Source organism: Lathyrus oleraceus, chromosome 2 (genome assembly GCF_024323335.1).
Source record: "Lathyrus oleraceus cultivar Zhongwan6 chromosome 2, CAAS_Psat_ZW6_1.0, whole genome shotgun sequence".
Classification (NCBI taxonomy): Eukaryota; Viridiplantae; Streptophyta; class Magnoliopsida; order Fabales; family Fabaceae; genus Lathyrus; species Lathyrus oleraceus.
In genome coordinates this window covers 5,185,240-5,209,606 of record NC_066580.1, presented here as the reverse complement: position 1 = coordinate 5,209,606, position 24,367 = coordinate 5,185,240, and positions in this window count along the sequence as shown.

Genomic DNA, 24,367 nt, shown 5'->3' with positions numbered 1-24,367 from the left:
AACCATTTTCAAAATCAAATGAGATAAATACTTTGTATACATTCATACGAGAATCATTACAAAGTTAAACTCTCTTTCAAACATTTTTTAAGCAATTCACCGACACTTTTCAGACAAAAATATAAGTGATCCAGTAATTAAGAGCCCATGGATAACCATGGATACAAAGGGTGCTAACACCTTCCCTTTGTATAATGTACCTCCCGAACCCAAAATCTATTGAGGTCTTTCCTGTTCTTTTCCACCTTTCCTTATTGGATAAAAGAAAAGTCGGTGGCGACTCTTGCTATCCGCGACATTGCGATAAAAAGCAAAACACCCCAAGTCAGTTCACCGTATGACAATAACCATGGATACAAAGGGTGCTAACACCTTCCCTTTGTATAATGTACCTCCCGAACCCAAAATCTATTGAGGTCTTTCCTGTTCTTTTCCACCTTTCCTTATTGGATAAAAGAAAAGTCGGTGGCGACTCTTGCTATCCGCGACATTGCGATAAAAAGCAAAATACCCCAAGTCAGTTCACCGTATGACATTTAGCATTTATATTTCTTTAGCATTCGGAGAATTTGAAGAATTGGACGGTTAGAGATGTCATAAACACTATGCTTAAATTGTATACCGATAAGGAAAAAAATATTTATAGGAATGAACTCTAAAGCAACAAAGAAAAACATGTCAAAGAATTTTGGCTACACAATATCGGATCAAAAGGGTAATAAACTTATGTAATTAGTTGAATTCTCTATTTATTAATTTTTATCTTTTAATTTTATTTATTTTTATCAAATTTAACCCCAAATTTTGTATCTTTTTTCTTTTTTTACCTTTTTTTTCCTCTAGATTTAGCCCTTGATTATGTACATTTTTTTTTATAATATAGGCTTTTATTTTTATTTTTTTAAAATATATTCTAAAAGCATACCCATTATTCTTCTAAAAGAAAATATATTTTAAAATCAAATTTATTCTTCTAAAAAAATATAATCATGTATACACCGCTTAGGGTTTTTGGAGGGGGGGGGAGAGGGAATATTTTAACTGAATAGTGTTTGGTTTAATATTTAAGGAAGAGCGACGAGGGGAGGACATCAGAATCTCTCATAGAATGATTTTTTGTTCTCCCAAATCATAGATTTTTATAGGGGAAGGAAGAGACACTAAAATATAGTTTATTATATTGACGAAATTAACCTCAATTTTTTAAATAAAAATTAAAAGAAAATATTATATGATGAAATTAAATTTAGTTTAATATAGTTTATTATATCGACTATTTCGTCAATATAATAAACTATGTTAAACTAATATAGTTACTAAGGTTTTTGGATGGGAGGGGAGGAGAGAGAATATTTTAACTGAATAGTGTTTAGTTTAATATTTAAGGAACATATAATGAGATGGAAGGCAGACTCTAATGGACCAATAGAATCAAATTGAATAATCAAGCAATAAAAGAATATTTGAATTGGTCATCAAATATTAAAGGAGGGTTATTTGATTATTATTAGCATTTAGATGCATATAACTCTGTCAAGCAATAACAGCTAGCTAGCTAAAGTTTAGGCTTGTTTCAAATATTTCCTATTCAATTCTCACTATGTAATATATGTATATATAGTGATGTATATCTCTGTAAAACATTCATTCAGAAATACATTCACTTATATGGTATCAGTAGTTTACTAAGCTTTACAGCAAAATCGATCCACAATCTCACCATGTCTTCCTCAACAACATCTGAAATTTCAATTACCCCAAATGCCAACTCTGTTATTGTCCTAAACATTCACTCATCAGTGAAATTGAGCAACAACAATTTTCCTGCTTGGCACGTCCAGTTCAACACACTCCTTGTAGGGTATGATCTCATTGGCTATGTTGATGGCACCACTGTCAGTCCAGCCTAAACTAATCCAGCATACAAACGCTGGAAAAGATAGGATCAACTGGTTCTGCATGCAATCATATCATCTATTGATCCAAGCATCATTACCATGTTGGGGAATGTCAAGACCTCCAAACAAGCTTGGGACATTCTCACTAAGATGTTTGCAAGCAAAACTCGTGTAAGAATTATACACCTAAAAGAGAGACTATCTCGATTCACAAAAGGATCACAATCTATTTCTGAATACCTCCATGGTATCAAGGCTTTATCTGATGAATTAGCCATCACCAACTCCTCGGTGGACGATGTGGACCTTGTCATCCACACTTTGAATGGCCTTGGCTCTGAGTATCGTGAAGTGGCTACTTCTCTAAGAACCATAGAAAATCCTATCGGATTTGACGATCTTCATGATCTCCTTTCTGATTTTGAAAGTTATTCAAAGAGGGATACAACTATGCAAGAAACTCCTCTCATTTCCACTGCAAACATTGCACACAAAGGGAAACAATTCTACAACAAAACACCAAAACAGTATCACAATCACACAATGCCCAGATCAACATCATCGGGCTTCTCAAAATGTGTAGTGTGTCAATTTTGTGACAAATCAGGCCATACAGCCAAGGTCTGCTACAAATTGCATGGCTACCCTCCAAAGAATCAACCTCTTACTGCTCTTCATACTATGGTCATGCCTTCAGGTGCATCAAATTGGATCTTAGACTCAGGAGCTTCCCATCATATAACAAATGAGTTGGACAACCTACACATGTCTCAACCTTACACAGGTTCAGATCAGCTTCTGGTTGGTGATGGATCTGGACACACCATCTCCAACATTGGTAAAATTATTTTAAAAACTCCCTCTCAATCATTTCGTCTCTCAAATGTTTACATGTGCCTAAAATTACTCAAAAACTATTGTCTGTTTCATCTCCATATCACACTAATCCAATTTCCATTGAATTTTTTTCTGATCATTTCTTAATAAAGGATTTAAAGACAAGGGAACCTCTTCTAAAAGGGCAGCATAGCAATGGACTCTACCACATGCCCCATCCATCATCTCTGCCACAAGCACTTGTCACAACTACATACATTCCTCCACCATGGCATCACATATTGGGGCATCCATCTGATCGCATACTTAGACATATCCTACCATCTCACAAAATAAAGAGCCAACAACAACCTTGTCTATCATGCAATAGTGTTAAGAGTCACAAGTTACCTTTTTCTATTTCCAGTATCAAAATACAAAAACCATTAGAACTTATATATACTGGTGTATGGGGTCCAACCCACATCAAGTCTTGAGATGGTTTCTCATATTATTTACTTTTTGTTGATCACTTCACCAAATATTTATGGCTCTATCCATTAAGAAATAAATCAGATGTCTCTAGTTTATTTCTCACATTCAAAAATCTTGTTGAAAACTACTTCAAAGAAAAAATTATTTCATTGCACTCTAATAATGGAGGAGAATTCATCAAACTAAAATCATTTCTCCACACACATGGCATATCTCATCTCACCACACCACCACATACACCTGAACTTAATGCTCCAGTTGAGAGGAGACATAGACATGTCGTTGAAACGGGAAGAGCCTTATTACATATGTCAAACTTACCACCCAAATATTGGTCCTTTGCATTCAAGTCAGCAGTGTATCTAATCAATAGGTTACCAACCCTTATCCACAACATGAAATCACCATATTAAGTCTTACACAAGAAAAACCCAACAACTTCACATCTTCATTCTTTTGGATGCCTTTTTTTTTCTTGGTTGCGACCGTATGTCTCAAACAAACTGCAATCTCAGTCTCAACCATGCATATTCCTAGGATATGCAGAATCCCAATACAGTTATATATGTCCTGACCCAATAAATCACAAAATATACACCTTTCGACATGTCAAATATTTTGACCACATCTTTCCATACAACCAGTTTGTCAAACCTACACCACCATCATCTCTAACCATACCCAACATGCCACAACCCCCTCATACCATCATACCTATCCTTCAACAATCACCAATCAAGTCATAAGTTATGCCCCATGAAGATGAGGATCTTTTGACTTCAAATACAATGTCATGTAATGATACTCATACACCTAATCTTGTTACTACACCTATTGTCACTCCTAATACCTCTACAACCCCCACTACTGAAACAAACCAAATCATCACAAGGTCCAAGAATAATATATTCAAGCCAAAAAGGATGTACACTGAATAAAAACATCCTCTACCTGAGAATTTGGAACCTTCAAACTTTCATGAGGCAATGAAACACACCCATTGACGTAAGGCAATTGTCGATGAATTTGAAGCATTAATAAGAAATGGCACATTCTCCCTTGTACCACCTAAGGTAGGGCAAAACATTGTTGGATGTAGATGGTTATTTCGTATAAAGAGAAATAATGATGGTTCCATAGCTCGCTACAAGGCACATCTTGTTGCCAAGGGTTTCACACAATGTCCTGACATTGACTTCAAGGAGACATTTGCACTAGTTGTTCACCCACAAACAATTAAGATTATTCTTACCCTTGCAATCTCTTATTAGTGGTCAATGCACCAGCTTGATGTGAACAATGCATTCTTACAAGGAGCTCTTACTGAAGAAGTCTTCATGGACCAACCGCCAGGTATGAAAGATGCAACACACCCCAATTATGTATGTAAACTTCACAAGGTTGTCTATGGCCTACGTCAAGCACCAAGAGCATGGCATGACTCTCTGAAGGATTTAGTATCCCGTATGGATTCCAAACAAGAAAAAATGATCCATCCTTAGTCATTTATCACTTGGGTGACACTAAGGCTTATTTTCTAGTCTATGTAGATGACCTGCTGCTCACCGGTAACAACTCTACATTCCTTCAAAGCTTCATCAAGGCACTATCTCAACGATTTTCGTTGAAAAATATGGGACAACCTCACTACTTTTGGGGTATTGAAATAATACCAACAAGCTCTGAAATTTTTCTTTCTCAACACCGATACATTTGTGACCTCTTACAAAAGTTTGACATGGAGGGGGCGAAACCATCTCCCACACCATTTTCTTCCACAGTCGTGCTACAGCTTCACGATGGTACATCATCCACCGATGCCATGGAGTTTCGTAGAATTATTGGTGGACTTCAGTACCATAATCTTACTCATCCAGACTTGTAATATTGCATCAATAAACTGTCCCAATTTATGCATAAACCAACCTCCTTTCACTTGCAGCACTTGAAACGCATCCTTCGGTATATCAAACAAACTATTAATCATGGTCTCATGCTACGAAAAACTTCCGCAAACAACTTGTTAGCATACTATGATGCAGATTGGGGTGGGAACAATGATGATCGCACATCTACCTCAGCTTACATCATTCTCTTTGGAGGCAACCCAATTTCGTGGCTCTCAAGAAAGCAAAGAACTGTTGCATGGTCATTGTCATACCCCAAAATTTGCCCGTCAATCTCGCAAAACATTTTCCGAAGCGCCCCAGCTCGTTTTTCAAGGGGTTTACCTTAAAGAAACAAAGGCCCAGCTCACAAGGGGCCCAATCCAGAAGATGACCCAAAATGGTCTGCTCGCTAGGCGAGCAAATCCTTCGCCTAGCGAAGCTTGCGAATACCAGAATTGTTGGGCTTCACTCTGAGCCCATTAGGTCACAAATGGTCTGCTCGCTAGGCGAGCAAATCCTTCGCCTAGCGAAGCTTGCGATATATAAGAATTTTTGGGCTTCATTCTGAACCCATTAGGTCACCTCAATCACTATAAATACTGACACTTCAGTCACAAAAAGGAGAGACGAAGACGGACAGAAACCCTGGCATAGAAACCCTGGAGACTAACTCAGAGAATTCCGAGTAAAGAAACCCTGAAGGAACCCAGCGGCATCAAGGTTACCTCTGCCCAATCCAATCTGATTCGCCAATCCAAAGTCGCAATTCAGTTTGCAAACAGGTTTGCACCGCTATTATCGCCTTATGTTCTTAATTTGCATATGGCATTATGATTAAATTTATGAAAATATCTTAAGTTTGGCATGTGAATTTTTAGTGTGTATCTGAATACCTTAAATGATTAACCATGTAATAGCTGTAATGAAAGCCATAAGGTATCAAATTGGCTGAAATTGTACTGTTATCAAAACCGGAACCCGCAGCCGCTCGCTAGCACATCGCTAAGCGAGCATGCAGCGAGTATTCGCTAAGCCTTCGCTAGGCGAAATAGGAGCGAATGTGACAGTAGCTGACTTTTCTGTTTTTTTTCTTGCCCATCTGACATGTTTTATCATAGCCATGCATTGTTTATCTGATCTTGTTATTGTTGTGATTTCTTTTGTGGTGTAATTCTCGATTGCACCCTGATTTGGTATTCTGACATGTTTGCTGAGTTTTGTAAAGGTTCACATATCCCCGGAAAAGATAGCTTGGTAGGTATTCCACTTTATTTGTGGGATACCCTCGTGGAGATTCACCCTAAATCACTTAACTGATTTCAATGCATTAATTTTAATGTGGAGACCCACCCTAAATTACCTAGCTGATTTTAATGTATTGATTTCATTGCGGAGATTCATCCTAATTACCTAATTAATTGTAAAACTTTGCCTTTAAATAAGTGATCTTGGACCTCTCTTTGTTACCCTACGACTACGGTATTATGGTCATGTCCCGCGAATGTGGGGATACATTTAGCAAAGACCCTTCGATTAAATCATCGTGTCCCTATAAAATAAATCATAGTCCCTCGGATGTTGCCTTCGAATATATGATTTTGTCCCTCGATGACCCTTCGTTGTATCCTACGGTTAAATGATGATAGTCCCTTCGAATGCTAAGGTATCCTTACAAATGTTGCCTTCAATAACCAATCGATGACCCTACGATGACCCTTTTACATCCAAAGGATAAAACTACTTACTTCTCAATAGTAAGGACAGTTTTACCCTCATAAGGATAGGAAATACCCATAAAAGACCTTGGGTAGGTATAACTTTTAATTGCTGGCTCACAACCTAAAATGTTTTTCACACCTCACACCTTTCCAAACATCTTTTAGAAAATCACCACTGGGTATACATTCATACTAGAATCATTACCGAGTTATATTTTTCTAAACCACTTTCAAAAATAAACGAGATAACCACTTTGTATACATTCATACAAGAATCATTACAAAGTTAAATTCTCTTTTCAAAACATTTTCTAAACAATTCACAACCACTTTTTTCCAGACAAACATAAGTGATCAAGCAATTAAGAGCCCATGGATAACCATGGATATAAAGGGTGCTAACACCTTCCCTTTGTATAATGTACCTCCCGAACCCAAAATCTAATCAAGGTCTTTCCTGTTCTTTTCCACCTTTCCTTATTGGATAAAAGAAAAGTCGGTGGCGACTCTTGCTAACCGCGACATTTGCTTTCCAAAGCAAAAACACACAAAGTCAGTTCACCGTATGACAGAACTGGCGACTCTGCTGGGGATAAGGGAAAAGAGAGGTTACCTTAAAAACAAGATCACTTATTCAAATTGTCTGATTTACTTTTAAGGGATTGCTTGGGTATTTTATGCTTGAGTGAAAGATCCTACACCCGGATCTAGTGTACCTTAGGTAAGTAGCAATAGATCATCGCGACTATCCGGCGTATACTGGAATGGTAAAAATGATGGCTACGGTTAATGTGACACTTTGGATGTCCTGATGTTCCTCATGTTTACTTGAGGAAAAATTTGGCTTCCGCGTGGTGTCATCAAAGCATTAACCAGACCTTTAGAACCCTAATTGACTCATCCTAGCCATTAGAAAGTAGTGAGATAACCGACTTCGGTTCCGACTGGGGTTGGTTGAGACTCGATACTACACTCTTTGAGATTGGACTTTAGGGAAGCTTCGGTCAACCACTTGGTGTTGCACTGAAGTGGACTTAAGGAAAGGTCAATGATTGGAGATCCTTCTAGAACCCGGTTACTATTCTAGGACAGGTTGAACCAACCAAACTTCAGTGGGGAGGGTATTTACCTATGGAACTCATGCAAGCCTTAAAACCTAAGAATGATTGTTGTGTGACTTGTTTGTGCTTGTTGTTTACTTAACATCATAACATCATAACATCATGACATCTAGGCACTGTACTAACCATTTCAAGGACTTAGGGATTTAACTTTGCTCTGAAACAGCGCTATGGCTTCCAGAAAGACCATTCGGATCAATTTTGTGGCAATCTCTCCTCAACTCAAGGATTTAGTGTCAGAACTTCCTGATCAGACTCAGTTCGTCAAGAGACATGGTTCTCTCCTCAATTTGGTTACCACTGGTTTCAAAGAAGATATGATGAGGATTCTATTCCAGTTCTTCGATCCTAAACATCATTGCTTCACATTCCCAGATTATCAGTTGGTACCCACATTAGAAGAATTCTCCAGGCTGCTCCGGATACCTATTCTTGATCAAATACCTTTCAGTAGTTTAGAGAAGATTCCGAAGTCTGAAGAAGTTGCCGCAGCTTTACACATGACAAAGTCAGACATTGAAACCAATTGGGTAGCAAGAAGTGGAATTAAGGGTTTACTTGCCAAATTTCTAATAAATACGGCCCGAGAATTCCTAAAAATTATGAATGTCCATGCTTTCGAAGATGTCCTAGCATTACTAATCTATGGTTTGGTGCTATTCCCTAACCCGGATCAATTCATAGACATGAATGCTATTAAGATATTTCTCACTCATAACCCTGTGCCTACTTTGCTTGGAGACATCTTGCATTCCCTTCACACTCGTACTATGAAAAGGCAAGGGACTCTCATGTGCTGCATACCTTTATTGTCTAGGTGGTTTATTTCGCACCTTCCTCAATCAGTCCTGAAGAATGATCAAAATTTGAAATGGTCTCAAAAGATAATGTCGCTCTCCCATTCAGACATCCGTTGGTGTCCTCATCTCAAAGAAAATGTTATCATCATTGATCATTGTGGAGAATTCTCTAACGTACCACTCCTAGGGATAAGAGGAGGTATTACTTATAACCCAGCTTTAGCCCTACGCCAGTTTGGTTATGCTCGAAGAGATGGTCCACATGAAGTAATTATTCAAGGCACTGTGTTTGACTATGACAACGACTCTCAAGGCCTCCTTCAAAGGTTTGTACGAGCCTGGGGCATGGTGAAAAGAAGCACTTTAGGACAGAAAAACTCTATTCCTATGGAACCTTATCTCAGATGGGTGCGCGCCAGAGCTCGTGAACTTGTCATGCCATACCTTGCAGTCGGACCGCTGATTGTTGAACCAGAGGTTGAAGGAGGTACTCCTCAGATCATTCCTTATCCAGATATGCCTACCGAGGTTGAAGAATTAAAGAGATCCTGGATCCAGTTGAGAGAGGAAAGGGATACTTTTGAGACTCAGTTCGTTGCAGAAAGGAAGAAAGTATTAGAGCTCACCAGCCAGCTTAATGAGGAACGAAGACTCAATACATATCTTCGCCCAAAAAGAAGTCGTCCCTGGGAGACCTGAGCTTTCATTGTATTTTTATTTTTCCTTTTTGTAATGAACATTGATTAAAGAAATTATTAATAAAAAGTTCCTCTCTTTTTGGTGGTTTACGCAAAGTTAAATTCCAAAAGTCCTTGAAAACATTTCATACATTGCATAGCATAACATAACATTGCATTTCAGGTATTCTAAGAGATCAATGTTCTTACGGTCTTCCCTCTAAACAGAAAAATGGCTCTCGAACAAACTGTCAAAGATCTCCAGGCTCAGAATGCTCAATTCCAGGAGATGATGCTGAGCTTATCCAAGGGGCAGGAGGAACTGAAGGCTCTCTTGCTCGAGAAGAAGAAAGACCAGAAACCTGTAAGTTACATTAACCTGGGAAGAAGGCGTAAAGGACAGGCTGCGGGAATCAAGATTAGACTTCTGAAAGATCAAGAAGAGGAGACGGAGAATGATTCAGAAGAGGAGAATGTTGATCCTCTCAACCAAGAGGACGACGATGAAGATTATGAAGATGAACAGTACTCTCCAAAAGAGGATAAGTATAAGTTGTTGGAAGAACGCATGCTAGCCATGGAGGGTCAGAAGGCGCCCGGTCTGGATTTCGAAAGCTTGGGACTGGTCTCTGATGTGGTCATTCCTCGCAAATTCAAGATCCCCACTTTCACTAAGTATGATGGTGCGTCTTGTCCTCATATGCATTTGAGAGCTTATGTGAGAAAGATTCAGCCGTATACCACTGATAGGAAACTATGGATCCATTTCTTCCAGGAAAGCCTGTCAGGCACACAGTTGGAGTGGTATTATCAGCTCGAGAGCTCTAACATCCGCACCTGGACTGACTTAGCGACGACTTTCTACAAGCACTACCAGTACAATTCTGAATTGGCGCCTACTCGGCTACAGTTGCAGAATATGACAATGGGATCTAAAGAAAGCTTCAAAGAATATGCTCAAAAATGGAGAGATTTGGCTGGCAGAGTCAAACCCCCTATGACTGATCGAGAATTGGTGGACATGTTCATGGGTACACTGACTGGTCCATTCTACAACCATCTATTGGGAAGTTCTTCATCAGGTTTCACTGACCTTATATTGACGGGTGAACGGGTTGAAAGTGGTATTCGAAGTGGAAAGATACAGGCAGCTACCTCCGCAAGCACCAGAAAGACCCATCAGGGAAAGAATGAGTCAAATGCTGTGTATGGTGAAAGGGGTCATAACAAGAAAAGCCGTGACCATACCATCGGAGCAGTCACAATTGCAGCCCCGCCAGCTCAAAACTTCCAGCACAGACAAGACAGGCCAAGAAGGCAGTTTACCAAGATCAATATGACTTTAGCACAAGCACTGCAGGGTATGCTGAAGGCGAATTTAATTACCCTCAGAGGCCCTCCTGCAAACGTCAACACTACTTCTCCTCGTTATAATCCCAATGCCAGGTGTGCATATCACTCCGATAGCCCCGGGCATGATACAAACGATTGTTGGTTGTTGAAGAATAAAATTCAGGATATGATCGACGCGGGAGAAATTGAATTTGATCCTCCAGAGACTCCTAATGTCATCACAGCTCCTATGCCTAACCATGACAAGACTGTTAATTCTGTGAATGACAATCCTCACATTGCTAATGTGGCGGACTTAACATCTCCTCTCCTGATCATCAAGAAGAATTTATTGCAAGCTGGTTTATTTCCAGGTTGTGCTGAAAATTGTGATATTTGCGTACTTCGACCCAACGAGTGCTTGAAGTTGAGAGATGGTATTCAACGGCTGATGGATGATCGCACAATTCGCTTCGAAAAGGTTCCTAAGGTGGAAGACCCTACTGAAGAAATATTTGTGATTGCTAGGTCCAAAGCTCCAGTGAAGATTACCGCTACCAGAGCACCTATGAAGATTACTGCCGAGCCCAAGGTAGCTCCCCTAATCATCACTGCACCTGGCCCAGTACCGTATTCCTCCGGCAAAGCCATTCCGTGGCATTATGGAGGTGATGTTTACATCCATGGCGTAAAGCAGGTTAGTAATTCTGCTAATCCTAATGACATTGCCGGAACTAGTAAAGTTACTCGAAGTGGAAGGATCTTCTCTCCAGAAATCTCACCTCCCACCCCTGAAACCCGAGGAAAGGAACCAGTTAACCCTTCTCAGTCAGGGACACCCGTCGAAGTTACTACCGAAGATGTTGCCAAACAAGAAATGGAAGAAATGTTGAAAATCATCCGCAAGAGTGATTTTGATGTGGTAGAACAGCTGGGGCATACTCCGTCTAAGATCTCGATGTTATCCTTGTTATTATCTTCTGAATCTCATGCCAATGCATTGATAAAATTCCTGAAGACTGCTCATGTACCTCAGGAGACATCCGTCGATCAGTTCGAAAACTATGTTGCTCACCTGGCTGTTGACAATGGCCTAGGCTTTTCTGATGCTGACCTGACATCAGCAGGAAAGAATCACAATAAGGCTCTGCATATCTCCATTGAGTGTAAGGGGATCACTTTGTCTCATGTGTTGATCGATAATGGCTCTTCTTTGAATGTGCTACCGAAAGTCGTGCTCGATAAACTTGACTGTAAAAGCATTGAACTGAAACCTAGTGACATTGTGGTGCGTGCTTACGATGGTGCGAAGAGTGTTGTCCATGGTGAAGTGGTTCTCCCTATCAAGATAGGACCTCAAGTCTTCAACACTATCTTTCACGTAATGAACATCCGTCCTGCCTATTCCTGCTTGCTGGGACGCCCTTGGATCCATGGGGCAAGTGCTGTAGCCTCGTCTCTCCATCAAAAGCTGAGGTATCCAATAGAGGGCAAGATTGTCACTGTGTGTGGAGAAGAAGAATATATTGTCAGTAGTGTGCAGGCCTTCAGATACGTCGAGATGGATGGTGAATTCTTTGAGACCCCTTCTCAATCATTTGAAGTAGTCCCTCCGACTAATCCTGTCCTTAAGCCAACTTCCTGTGTGCCCGAGGTTATTAATGCTCCTCCTGCCATGATTTCTCTGAAAGATGCTCAAGCCGTGGTTGAAAATGGTGGCCGTACTGGTTGGGGTCAACTGATCAACGTACCATACAAGTCCGACAAGTCTGGTCTGGGATTTAACTCCGAAAGGATGGTCAAAGATCAGATTAATGCTGTAGAAGATGCTGATAGCGATTGCGACCTGGATAGCTGGATTTTCCCAACAATTGGTGACGGACTCAATAATTGGAAGGCTGAAGACACTATCCCGATTTCCTTTAGTCAGGAGTAATTGTTATTGTCTGTTTTAGTGTTGCAATTTTTCTAATTTTTACAATTGAATTTCTTAAAGCATTGTGTCTATGCCCGGGGCACAATAGCTAATTTGTTAAGGGTTTTGTCATTTTCATAAGCATATTCACATTCAATAAATCAATGGACCTTTTGCATTCAAATCTTGCGCTCTTTATCTTTCCTGTCATCTTCCGAAAAAGTTATGTTTTCTTATACACACTCATGTAACGAATTGCAGATCCATACCCACTCTGGATCCTGTTGATAATAGTTCTACTACTATTCATTATGACTTTGAAAATCCGATCTACCAAGCCGAGGATGGAAGTGAGGAAGATTGTGAAGTACCTGGAGAACTTGCCGAAATTGTAAACCTGGGTACTGAAGTGGACAAGAGAGAAGTCAAAATAGGAGCAGGCTTGGAAAACAGTATTAAAGAAAGATTGATTCAGATGTTACATGACTATGTAGAGATTTTTGCTTGGTCTTATGAAGACATGCCAGGATTGGATACTGATATAGTAATGCATCGTTTGCCAACGAAGGAAGATTGTCGTCCTGTTAAGCAAAAGGTTCGCCGCATGCGTCCTGAAATGTCTGAGAAAATCAAAGTCGAAGTTATGAAACAATTTAATGCCGGTTTTCTAGCTGTTACTTCTTATTCTCAATGGGTTGCTAATGTGGTACCGGTACCGAAGAAGGATGGTAAGGTGCGAATGTGCGTCGATTACAGAGATTTAAATAAAGCGAGTCCCAAAGATGACTTTCCACTCCCGCACATTGATGTTCTGGTAGACAATACCGCTCAACACAAAGTATTCTCCTTCATGGATGGATTCTCGGGTTATAACCAGATTAAGATGGCACCTGAAGACATGGAGAAAACTACGTTTGTGACACAATGGGGCACTTTCTGTTACAAAGTAATGACATTCGGTTTAAAGAACGCTGGGGCAACGTACCAGCGTGCTATGGTGGTTTTGTTCCATGATATGATTCATCATGAAATAGAAGTATATGTGGATGACATGATAGCCAGATCTCATACTGAAGAAGAACATCTCGATCATTTGCACAAATTGTTTGAGAGGTTGAAGAAATACAAGCTGAGATTGAACCCGAACAAATGCACCTTTGGAGTAAGATCCGGTAAACTCTTGGGATTTATTGTCAGTCGTAAAGGAATTGAGGTTGACCCGGCTAAGGTGAGAGCTATCCAAGAAATGCCAGTGCCCCGTACAGATAAGGAAGTCAGAGGTTTCTTGGGACGTTTGAATTACATCGCCCGGTTTATCTCCCATTTAACTGCTACCTGCAAACCCATCTTCAAACTACTGAGGAAGAATCAAGAGATGATATGGAATGATGAATGTCAAGAAGCTTTTGACAAAATCAAGAAGTATCTCCAAGAACCTCCGATCCTGATGCCACCAGTTGAAGGAAGACCTCTAATCATGTATTTGACCGTGTTAGAAAATTCAATGGGGTGCGTGCTGGGGCAACATGACGAGTCTGGTCGAAAAGAGCATGCCATATACTACCTTAGCAAAAAGTTTACCGACTGTGAAATAAGATACTCACTGCTCGAGAGAACTTGCTGTGCTTTGGCCTGGGCTGCTCGCCGACTAAGACAGTATATGTTGAATCATACCACTTTGTTGATTTCTAAGATGGATCCCATCAAATACATATTTGAGAAACCTGCCCTCTCCGGAAGAATAGCAAGATGGCAGATGATTTTAACAGAGTATGATATCCAGTATACTACCCAGAAAGCAATCAAAGGAAGCGTGCTAGCTGATCATTTGGCTCATCAAGCAGTGGATGATTACCAATCTATGAATTTTGAGTTCCCAGATGAAGATGTCATGCTTGTTACTGATTATGAAGAACCTGGACCGGATGAAGGACCCGAACCGGGATCCCGATGGACTATGGTTTTTGATGGATCTTCTAAGGCATTGGGCAATGGTGTTGGTGTTGTAATCATTTCCCCCAAGGGTTGTCATACGCCTTTCACTGCTAGACTATGTTTCGATTGTACCAACAATATGGCCAAGTATGAAGCATGTATTTTGGGACTCAGAGCTGCTATAGACCTGAGAATCAAGTTTTTGAGTGTGTACGGAGACTCAGCATTAGTAATCACTCAGATCAAAGGAGAATGGGACACCAAACATCCGAATCTCATCCCTTATCGAGAGCAGGTGGTGACATTAATCCCATACTTTGAAGAGATTACATTCGAACATATTCCACGAGAGGAGAATCAGTTGGCGGACGCCTTGGCCACCATGTCATCTATGTTCAGAGTCAGATGGGACAATGAAGCTCCCAGGATCACCATTGAACGACTAGAGGAACCAGCATATTGTTATGAACTTAACGCTGATGAAGTAAAAGAGAAACCTTGGTTCCACGAAGTAAAAAGATATTTAGAAGCTCAGGAATACCCTGAAGGGGCGTCCATCAACGACAGAAAATTCCTGAGGAAGTTCTCCGCTAAATTCTTTTTGAGTAATGGAATATTATACAAACGTAATCATGATTCGACTTTGCTTCGTTGTGTGGATAAAAAGGAAGCAGAAAAGATTATGGAAGACATGCATAAGGTATTTTTGGGACTCACTCTAGTGGACATACAATGGCCAAGAAGATTCTGAGATCAGGGTATTATTGGTCTACCATGGAAGTTGATTGCCACCATCACTCCAGAACTTGTCACAAGTTCCAGATCTATGCGGATAAAGTACATGTGCCCCCTGCTCCATTGAACGTGTTGACAGCCCCGTGGCCCTTTGCAATGTGGGGCATTGATATGATTGGGGAGATTAAACCTACTGCTTCTAACGGACATCGCTTCATTCTTGTTGCGATCGATTACTTTACAAAGTGGGTAGAGGCCGCCTCATTTGCTTCTGTTACCAAGAATGTGGTGGCACGGTTCATCAAGAATAATTTCATTTGTCGATATGGCATCCCCGAAAGAGTTATCACTGATAATGGCACTAATTTGAACAACAAGATAATTACTGAACTCTGCATGCAATTCAAGATAAAACACCATAACTCTTCTCCGTACCGGCCAAAGATGAACGGCGCCGTAGAGGCTGCTAATAAGAATATCAAGAAGATCATACAAAAGATGACAGTAACGTACAAAGATTGGCATGAAATGTTACCATTTGCTCTTCATGGTTATCGCACTTCAGTACGCACTTCGACAGGGGCAACTCCCTTCTCTTTAGTCTATGGAATAGAAGCCGTCCTACCGGTAGAGGTTCAGATTCCCTCTCTAAGAATCATGAAAGAGGCAGGTTTAGACAAGGATGAATGGACTCAGACTCGACTCGATCAGATAAATTTGATTGATGAAAAGAGACTGGCGGCTGTTTGTCATGGGCAAATATATCAGAAGCGCATGACCCAGGCATTCAACAAAAAGGTCAAGAGACGGGTGTATCAAACCGGCGACTTGGTTATCAAGCGTATCATTCTACCACAAGGTGACCCCAGAGGCAAATGGACTCCCATATACGAAGGGCCATTTGTAGTTAAGAAGGTATTCTCTGGTGGAGCCATGATACTCGCTACAATGGATGGCGAAGACTTCCCACATCCCGTGAACGCAGACATAGTTAAAAAATACTACGCATAAAAGAGACCCGCTAGGTCAACGTATCTAGGCAAAAATTAGGGATAAACATATAAAAATGTACACCCGGCAAGTCGAAAACCTGAAAAGGCGGCTTGGGCAAAAAAAAAGGGTATCCCGGTGGACTGAAAACCTGAAAAGGCGGTCCAGGCAAAAATTAGGGATTAAAAGCGTATGACTATGTCCCGTTCTCAGACAGCTTCATTCAAGTTCAAGGGACTGAACAAGCCAATCACTTCCATCCGGCAGCAGGAGATGAGATGCTTGAAGACATAATGACAGTAGCAGAATTAAAATCGATAGGACTTTTCCTTCATAGCTTTTTCTTTATGTTCTCGACAATTTCCTCTTACTAGGATTTCTGTCTCTTTGTACACAAATTGCCTGTTTATAGGCCCTCTTTCAAACTCAATACAATTTTATTTCCAAAAAGATGCTTTTGTTTTACTTTTTCTGTTTTGTTTGCGTAAACGTCCATTGATTTAATTTGAACTGATATATGCATTTGAATATGATCGATGTTTATCAAAATACATGCATAAAACGGAAATAGCAATTACAAGAGACTTCAGGATCGAGGAGAAGGTTTAACCATGCGTTCCAATGAATCCAATTGCTAATTCCATTCCCCAGCATAAACCAGCTATTCCCCAGAAGAGGGTGGCATCACCAGACAGACTGGTCATCTCTTCCATCCCCAGCCGGGCTCTGTTGAGTGTTTCCACCATTAGACAGAAATCAAGTACCCCCAGCTAAGAGAAGGTCATCAATACAAGTATCTCCAACCAGCAGATGGGGATTTATTTTCCCCAGGGAGTCGCCAGGAAAAACTTTTCAGATACATAATTCATCCATTACATCATTTCACAACATACGCATGCATACATTGTTCGCATTCACTTTCATAAGCATAAAACATCTCATGCATCATGACATGGCATGAAGCTAACTTTATTTTTCAGGTTAATTATCCTCCTGATACAGTCAAAACAAAGGTCCATTCAGACGGACATCTTTATCAAGATTCAAATACACCCCAGATATTCATTGCAAATACAACATATGACTCCCGCAACTCAGATGCGATCTAACGTACGATCTATTCTGATCCTCAAATCCTCAGATACTGCCTAGCGTACGGTACATTCCGGGGTGTAGTCTAGCGTACGACTACTTTCTTTTTCAGATACAGCCTAACGTACGGCTCATTCTGCAACTCCAATACGGTCTAACGTACGACCCATTTGGATCTTCAACTCAGATACGATCTAACGTACGATCCATTCTGACCCCTTTTCAGATACAGCCTAACGTACGGCTCATTCTGCAACTCCAATACGGTCTAACGTACGACCCATTTGGATCTTCAACTCCAATACGGTCTAACGTACGACCCATTTGGATACTCAAATCCTCAGATGCTGCCTAGCGTACGGTACATTCCGGGGTGTAGTCTAGCGCACAACTACTTTCTTCTTCAGATACAGCCTAACGTACGGCTCATTCTACAACTCCAATACGGTCTAACGTACGACCCATTTGGATCTTCAACTCAGATACGATCTAACGTACGATCCATTCTGATCTTTCCTCCCCAGCGAAGTCACCAGCCTAATGGATAACTCATTCTGCTACTCGGATGCGATCTAGCATACGATCCATCCTGATCCTTTATTCCCAGCAGCATATGATCCATCTGATCCTCCGTCATCAAACTTCCCCCGATGGCATCTCTAAGCCCATCTCCATCAAGACTAATCGACAAGTGCAAAATTTTGGGGCATTCTAGTGTTCAATAATCTTCCACCTCCAGACCACGAATGACACATACCATTCTAACTCTCTCGGTTCAAGAATATTGAACAGGGGCAGCTGTCATACCCCAAAATTTGCCCGTCAATCTCGCAAAACATTTTCCGAAGCGCCCCAGCTCGTTTTTCAAGGGGTTTACCTTAAAGAAACAAAGGCCCAGCTCACAAGGGGCCCAATCCAGAAGATGACCCAAAATGGTCTGCTCGCTAGGCGAGCAAATCCTTCGCCTAGCGAAGCTTGCGAATACCAGAATTGTTGGGCTTCACTCTGAGCCCATTAGGTCACAAATGGTCTGCTCGCTAGGCGAGCAAATCCTTCGCCTAGCGAAGCTTGCGATATATCAGAATTTTTGGGCTTCATTCCGAACCCATTAGGTCACCTCAATCACTATAAATACTGACACTTCAGTCACAAAAAGGAGAGACGAAGACGGACAGAAACCCTGGCATAGAAACCCTGGAGACTAACTCAGAGAATTCCGAGTAAAGAAACCCTGAAGGAACCCAGCGGCATCAAGGTTACCTCTGCCCAATCCAATCCGATTCGCCAATCCAAAGTCGCAATTCAGTTTGCAAACAGGTTTGCACCGCTATTATCGCCTTATGTTCTTAATTTGCATATGGCATTATGATTAAATTTATGAAAATATCTTAAGTTTGGCATGTGAATTTTTAGTGTGTATCTGAATACCTTAAATGATTAACCATGTAATAGCTGTAATGAAAGCCATAAGGCATCAAATTGGCAGAAATTGTACTGTTATCAAAACCGGAACCCGCAGCCGCTCGCTAGCACATCGCTAAGCGAGCATGCAGCGAGTATTCGCTAAGCCTTCGCTAGGCGAAGCAGGAGCGAATGTGACAGTAGCTGACTTTTCTGTTTTTTTTCTTGCCCATCTGACATGTTTTATCATAGCCATGCATTGTTTATCTGATCCTGTTATTGTTGTGATTTCTTTTGTGGTGTAATTCTCGATTGCACCCTGATTTGGTATTCTGACATGTTTGCTGAGTTTTGTAAAGGTTCACATATCCCCGGAAAAGATAGCTTGGTAGGTATTCCACTTTATTTGTGGGATACCCTCGTGGAGATTCACCCTAAATCACTTAACTGATTTTAATGCATTAATTTTAATGTGGAGACCCATCCTAAATTACCTAGCTGATTTTAATGTATTGATTTCATTGCGGAGATTCATCCTAATTACCTAATTAATTGTAAAACTTTGCCTTTAAATAAGTGATCTTGGACCTCTCTTTGTTACCCTACGACTACGGTATTATGGTCATGTCCCGCGAATGTGGGGATACATTTAGCAAAGACCCTTCGATTAAATCATCGTGTCCCTATAAAATAAATCATAGTCCCTCGGATGTTGCCTTCGAATATATGATTTTGTCCCTCGATGACCCTTCGTTGTATCCTACGGTTAAATGATGATAGTCCCTTCGAATGCTAAGGTATCCTTACAAATGTTGCCTTCAATAACCAATCGATGACCCTACGATGACCCTTTTACATCCAAAGGATAAAACTACTTACTTCTCAATAGTAAGGACAGTTTTACCCTCATAAGGATAGGAAATACCCATAAAAGACCTTGGGTAGGTATAACTTTTAATTGCTGGCTCACAACCTAAAATGTTTTTCACACCTCACACCTTTCCAAACATCTTTTAGAAAATCACCACTGGGTATACATTCATACTAGAATCATTACCGAGTTATATTTTTCTAAACCACTTTCAAAAATAAACGAGATAACCACTTTGTATACATTCATACAAGAATCATTACAAAGTTAAATTCTCTTTTCAAAACATTTTCTAAACAATTCACAACCACTTTTTTCCAGACAAACATAAGTGATCAAGCAGTTAAGAGCCCATGGATAACCATGGATATAAAGGGTGCTAACACCTTCCCTTTGTATAATGTACCTCCCGAACCCAAAATCTAATCAAGGTCTTTCTTGTTCTTTTCCACTTTTCCTTATTGGATAAAAGAAAAGTCGGTGGCGACTCTTGCTAACCGCGACATTTGCTTTCCAAAGCAAAAACGCACAAAGTCAGTTCACCGTATGACAGTCATCTACCGAGGTTGAATATCGTGTAGTTTCTACGGCTACCACTGAGCTCACGTGGCTACAAAACTTACTTCATGAGCTAAGAATACCAATACATGAACCTCCACGACTACTGTGTGACAATGTGGGTACCACATACCTTTGTTCCAGTCCTGTACTTCATTCAAGAATGAAACATATATCATTAGATTATCATTTTATCATGGAACAGGTTCAAACCAACAAGCTTATCGTAACACATGTGTCTACCAAGGATCAGCTGGCAGACTTACTTACTAAACCACTTCCCACAACCAAGTTCACTGAACTCATGTCCAAGATAAAGGTCATTGATGGAACCTTCATCTTGAGGGGGCGCAATGGACCAACAAAATCAAATTGAATAATCAAGTAATAAAATAATATTTGAATTGGTCATCAAATATTAAAGGAGAGTTATTTGATTATTATTAGCATTTAGAGGCATATAACTCTGTCAAGCAGTAACAGCTAGCTAGCTAAAGCTTAGGCTTATTTCAAATATTTCCTATTCAATTCTCACTATGTAATATATGTATATATATTGATGTATATCTCTATAAAACATTCATTCAGAAATACATTTACTTATAGACTGAGTCTTAAAAGGCTTCCGCTGTCGCTAATTCCATAGTTGTCTTATGCAACCTCCAGTTATTTCCGTCGAAAAACTTTCCAACAGTTTCGACATCTTCTGATGACTTCCTATCTGTTTTTACGACTTTTAATTTTTGCAATCTCGAAATATATTTTCTATCTCTTCATAATTAAAAATTTTAAGTCATACTTCAACAAATATTGATGTTTTAGTTGGAGTTATTGTTTATATATATATATATATATAAGCTTTACGAGTTTTATGAGTAGTGTGAAGAAAAAGAAGACACGTGGATATCTTATAAAAAATTTAAATCATCACTCACATGGTTATTCAAAATGACAAAATTTAATGTGTTTTTAACCGATCTTTAAGTTTATATACTATTGTATAAGTTTAATTAATCTATTTTTTTATTTAAAAAAATATTGATTTATAAGCATTAATCGTTTGTTAACATCAGTACATTACAAAAAATGTAAATGAGTTGAAATCAAAATTTTAAACTAATATATTGTTATAAGTACATTTTTAGAGTTAGTTGACTAACCTGAATATAACATAAACACATTAGTCAAGGGTGGATCCAGAGATTATATATTGGTGTGGTTAAATATGAAAGAAAGTATGAGCTAAATTATATTTAAAATAAGAAATAATATTTTTTAATAAGGTAAATTTACAATGAAAACCGTCTACTATCCATTTCTTTAAAATGAGTTAAAATAAAATCATTGTTAATTGTTCCAAAAATATCTTTTTCTATAAAAGTTACAAGATCATTTAACCATCGATCACTTATTTTATTACATAGTTGACTTTTCACAAACTTCATAGCTGAAAAAACACATTCCACATTTACAATTGATACCGGTAAGACTAAAGTTAAGTTCAAAAGCTTATTGATATGTGTTGCACTTATTTATTTCACAAGTTTTTCACAAAGATCTGAATTCCTTTTAAATTTATAAATTTTGGGTCACATTGAACATTTCTAACATAATTTGAAGTTGATGTCGCACCACAACTTCCAGCATATCTACAAAATCATTTGGATAAAGCTCAACCATTCTCGATAAATGTTTCACATCAAAAGTTGCAAATGATGATATCAAAAACTCAAACATGAAACACATAGTAAAACTTCAGTATTCTCTTCATCAAACCTAATATTGAGCTCATGCAATTGCAAATCTAAAACACTAAACAAATAATCATGCTTATAATTATGCAAATTATAAATACTAGAAGTTGTAGCATGTCGTCTAGGTTTCTTCCCTTGCACATATGGTGCATCCATATCAGGCACATCAATATCATGCTTATTGCAAATTTTCATAACCTTAGATATAAGTTATTCTCATCCATCATTCCCAATTCCTGGATCCGTTTCTAACATTCATAATCAACAACTTTAATATTCTCACTTGGATTTTGAGTTTCTAATGTTTCTAGATTTGCCGAAGAAGTAGTTTTGTCACTTGGAATAAGGTAACCATCGGCTCCCTAGTGTTTTCAAATAAGAGTGCCTTAAATGGCGTTCTGGCAAATCCTCTCTAAAGAGCTAGACACTATAGCTTCCCGATCCACTCGAAAATTGCGTATCATCATAGTGAAAAGGGGACAGTAGTGATCGATGTCGGCCAAAAAAGGGCAAGGTAAAGGTTCAAGAATCATAAGAGGATAGAGTGTTGAATTGGGTTTCAAATATGACAAGTTTTTCGTGACCCAAAATCAAAAATAACAATAATAAAAATAAACAATATTTTTATCCGGGTTCGCTGTTAATGAAGCTACTTCAGTCCACTCATCAGAGTGTTTTCTCCTTTCTCAACAAGGACTTAATCCACTAATCAAACAAATTACAAATCAAAGACCAACTGTCAGTGAGATATCTAGACCATAGACTAAACCTAGCCCCTCAAGGAATACAATCTCAAAGACAAATTATCAATGACTTCTCGAGACTACAGACTAAACCTAGTCCCTCAAGGAATTCAATTAAAGTTACAATACAAAGACTGTGTTCACAATGATTCTTCTAAACAAGCAAATAACAATATGAATTATAGACTTTAAACTTAAAGAAAATATACAATAAAATATCTAAGTGTAGTGAGTGATGGAATTATTTTCTTTCACGTTGTTGTTGTATTTCATTGTTATGCTTGTGGTTATTTTTTCGTGTTCTTTGTTCAATATTCCTTGTCCTCTTTTTATAGATGATGAACAATAACGTTGAAGGGTGGAATAGGAAAATTCTTTAATTTCATAACTGTAATAATGGTATGAGGTGGAGCTAGGAATTATGGAGATCTGTTGGTAGTACATTCAATAAGAAATCCAACATATTTGTCCTTTTAAATAAATATTTGATTTTTCTGCTTAAATGTACTATTTCCAAGGATATTCTTTCAACATTTATTCTCTAAATCATTGGCTTCGTATTTGAGATAATTTGAAGCTTGATCAGAGTTCAGAGCCTTGTAGATAAAAAATTCGGAGTCTAGTAAAAATGAGGCTTGAGTTATGAGAGTAATTATGGATTGTTTGATACAATGTGTTGTCTTGATTATCCAGATGCTTGACTATCAGAGAGACACTTCTTCAGACTTCAGCTTCGCTTCAGAATTTGATAAAGTTCAGAGTCTAAAGTCTATTTTCCATATTCCACATTGTTCAGAGATCACATTGTCCAGACTTCAGAGTCTGCTTTGTTTAGACTTTGATTTGTTCAAAGTCAGAGTCTGCTTTATTTTTAAAGTTTTCTTCGCTCAAAGTCCAGAACTCGCTTTCACTATCTACACACTTAATGGAACGATTAGTGTATAAAGTTGTTCTCTATACTTTATTATCATCAAAACTTAAGGATTGTAGATGCATAATCAAACTTGTTCCAACAATATCCATCTTTTTGATGATGACAAACACAGCTATTTTGATGAATAATTTTTACTCAATAAATAATCAACTAAAAAATCAGACTTAGGTTTATAAGCTCCTCCTGATTTTTAGACTGTCTAATTTTTCTTAGTTTAAGTATCCAAAGTGAAGTTTGCAAGCTCCCCTAATTTTAAGGCTTTAAAAAACCTCATCATCGCTTCGACAACGATTTCCGAGTAACCCATCTCGAGGATAGTCCAACAAGATCCAGGAAGGTAGAGTCTGATATCCCCTTCTGAATGCGCCATCAATTGAACATCGAAGAACAACAAGAGACCAAGCCAATCCCGGGGTGAAGATGTAAATATGTAAAGTGGCACTTCCACTTATATCATGTTAGACAAGCATATATATCTATTATGTTAATTTCAATATGAAACCTTTAAGAAGAATCTAATTCGCTATCGAACGCAAATAAGTGGACAAATTGTAACTCCCTAGTTATGATTGTTTTTATATTTAATTGAGTTTAGAATACCTTAAATTATTTTATTATTATTATTAAGGATGGTTGAGTTTTTTTGTATAAATTATTATAATTTTTATGTATTTAAAATAATATAGAAAGTGA